Below are 2,976 nucleotides of genomic sequence, written 5' to 3'. Positions count from 1 at the left end.
CTGATGCCACACCAAAGGAGCGAGGGCTGCCAGGTGTGGCTGGGGCCCCCCCCCCCCCCGGCTGCCCCCCCCCCCGCCGCGCCTCCGGCTCCCTGCCCGGCAGCGCCGGCACCGCGGGGAGCTGGACTTCGCACCCTGCCCAGGCCTGGCAGCATCTCCCAGGCTAAACCGCCCTGAGAAGGAGAGAGAAGCCGGCGCATCTGTTTCTAATGAAGCCGAAGCCAATTTAGATCTAGCCCTGCATGAATCAGAGCTTTTAAAATATATCTGGAGGGGCCGAGTTCTGCGCAACGCACATAACGCGGGAGCGCTGCCGCCGCGCTCGGGCGATGCGGAGGATCTGCTGCCGAGCGGTTAACAGCCCCTCCTGCCCCAGCTTTTACTGCTGCTCCCTTTCCTTCTTGGAAACACCTCGTCCTCGTCCACCCAGCCCTCCTCCCCGGCCCCTGCCCTTGCCCCAGCCCTGTGAAATGCCCTGCAAGGGGCAGGGGCCGTGCCGGCTGCTCTTCTTCTCGGTCGGTGTTTAACATAACGTCTTGGCATCTTTGGGTGAGCGCTGGGAGCCTCCCATTTTTGCCCATCTCTAGACACCAAGCAGGGTACAAAAATGCAGGGGAGGTTTGTAGCTGCCAGGCGCCCAAATCTGGGATGTGGGAAGTGATGCCGGTGGCCACCGTGGTCCTGATTGAGCAAAGCATGTGCCAAAGCCTCGCCGTGCCCTCCAGCCCGTGCTGGGCGCACATCACCTTCCTTCCCCTGGCCAAGCGCAGAATCATCTCAAAAATCTTTATTCTTGATGGGCTGCGTGGCCGCAAGCCCAGCATATGCTGGGGCCGGCAGGGAGGAGGATGTTTTCCCCGGAGCGTGCAAGCCCCAGCCCACGGAGGGTTTCTGGATGAGGCTCACGACACGCGGGAGACTTCGCGTGTGCAGGTAACCGGCCCGTTGAAAAAAGGCACTTTCTGCCCTGCCACCCCTTGGCTGCAGCATCTGCAGGCAGAGCAGCGGGGCAGCTCCTGGCACCCCGGCCGGGTGCTGACGCTGCACATTCTGCCCGCGTTAACCTTGGCCGCCGCTCCAGCGGGTTTCTGGGTGATTGAAAACATCCCAGCGGGGCGTGCTTAGTGCAGGCAAGGAGGGGAGAAGCGCTGAGCCAGGGAAAATGGAGCCAGGGGTCTCCCCTGGGAAGGGCCGGGCTCGGCGCTGCCAGCCCCTGCCCACCCCGGCACTGATGCGGCGCAGGGTGCAGCATCGCTCTGCCCGAGCTGGGTCCGTGGGTGCTGCCCACCTGGATGGGACCCAGGGCACCCAAAGCTCTTGGCTGTGGGATAAATCCTCTCGAAGAGGTGGATAAACTCCCCCGGAGAGTTGGGATAAATCCCCCCCGGAGAGTCTCAACGCTTCCCCCAGGAGCACAAACAAAGCCCCCCTTGCTCTGCAGCCGGAGGAGCTGCAAACGCTGTTTGGAAACATTTCTGACTGCAAACCCAAAGCTTTTTAGCAGGAAATGCAACTCCAAAAAAATAAGAGCAACTTCAGAGCTTTACAGCAAATACCTTTCCCCCAACCGAAACAGCGCTGCCAAGTTTGGGGTCTGTTTCCAGCGCATTTTTCTGGGCAGCCACAGGGCAGATTTCCTTACAGACACGCTTTGCGTCGCTGTTAACTCTCATCAGGAGAGGGCAGCTCGCCTTCACCGTGAGCCGCCAGCGCTTTTCCCCACGCACGGCTGCGGCCCCGCGCCCTGCAAGGCCTGGTGCGTTTTTGGTCCCTCCTGGTAGCTTTTGCATTTTTTCCCCTTTCCTTTGACCGGCTGGATTGCAAAGCCCAGCTCTTCTCTGCTAACGTCTTTCCCACAGACGTGTGGAATTTAAGAAAGTCAAGTAAAAACCCAGTAATTCCCCACAGCTGCCGATCCCACCCCAAAATGTGATGGTATCGCAAGCCTTTGGTAGCAGGGAACCTGGATCACCTCCGATGGATGCGCCCGTTGCCGTTCCTTTGGTCTGAAACGTTAACAACTGAGCTAGTCTTTAAAAAAAAATAGTGATTATAATTTTCAGACAGCCGTGCATTGCTTCCTGAGCCCTGGGACCGGATTTGCCTGTTTTCCAAGAATTGCTCCATAATCTGGAGAGCGAAAATAATAATTTTTTTTTTTTTTAATTTAATTTTTACCTGTGCTGAGCCGCTGCCAAAATGATGGTGCTTTGCCCAACCTGCTTTGAAAATGGTATCCCGGCTGGTGTCACCAGGGGAGCACGGGAGGGCTCCTCCGGTCACTCTTGGGGTGTTTGGTTTCAGTTGCCCAAATCAGTCTCCGCTCCCGACACCTTCGCCAGCCCCGGCCAGGGAAAGCGCCCGGGGCACGGCGGGGACACGCGGGGCAGCTCCGTCCCTGGCACCCCCACAGACACCGGCTGCTCCCGGCCCCTGAACGCGACCCGCAGCCCAGAGGGGTCCAAAGGGAAAAACATCCCCGTGTCCCCGGGCAGCTCGCTGGTGCTGGCCCCGTGAGGAGCAGAATTGGTGCTGGGGGAGCCGGGATTTTTTTATAACCACTGTCTTAGCTGTGCAAAAAAAAACCCCAAACCCAACCCCACCTTGCAGCTGGATCTCTCCCCAGGACGGCTTCTCCAGGCAGGGAGAAGGCCAGGGGAGGGATGTGCCCAGAGGAGATGGAGGTGACCCAGGTGGGTCTCCAGCCTCTCTGCAGAGCTGACGGTCCCCTGTGCAAACCACTCCCTCCCCGCTGCCGTCGGGGCAAGGGGCTCGAAAGCAACCTCCAAGCTGCTTGCCTTTGGCGGTGCAGCCGCCACCTATGCAAACGAAGCCTTGGGTGAGTTTTCTGCCTTCTAGGGACTTGGGATTTTTTTTTTTTTCCTTTTCTTTACTCGTCTTGGCCGGTGGAACGAGAGCTGTGGTCTGAAAGGAAACCAGCCCCTCTGGGAATCCAGGGAGGATGCCTTAGGTGCA

Source organism: Aptenodytes forsteri, unplaced genomic scaffold, assembly GCF_000699145.1.
Source record: "Aptenodytes forsteri isolate BGI_AS27 unplaced genomic scaffold, ASM69914v1 Scaffold33, whole genome shotgun sequence".
In the NCBI taxonomy this organism is placed as follows: domain Eukaryota; kingdom Metazoa; phylum Chordata; class Aves; order Sphenisciformes; family Spheniscidae; genus Aptenodytes; species Aptenodytes forsteri.
This window is presented reverse-complemented; position numbering follows the sequence as displayed.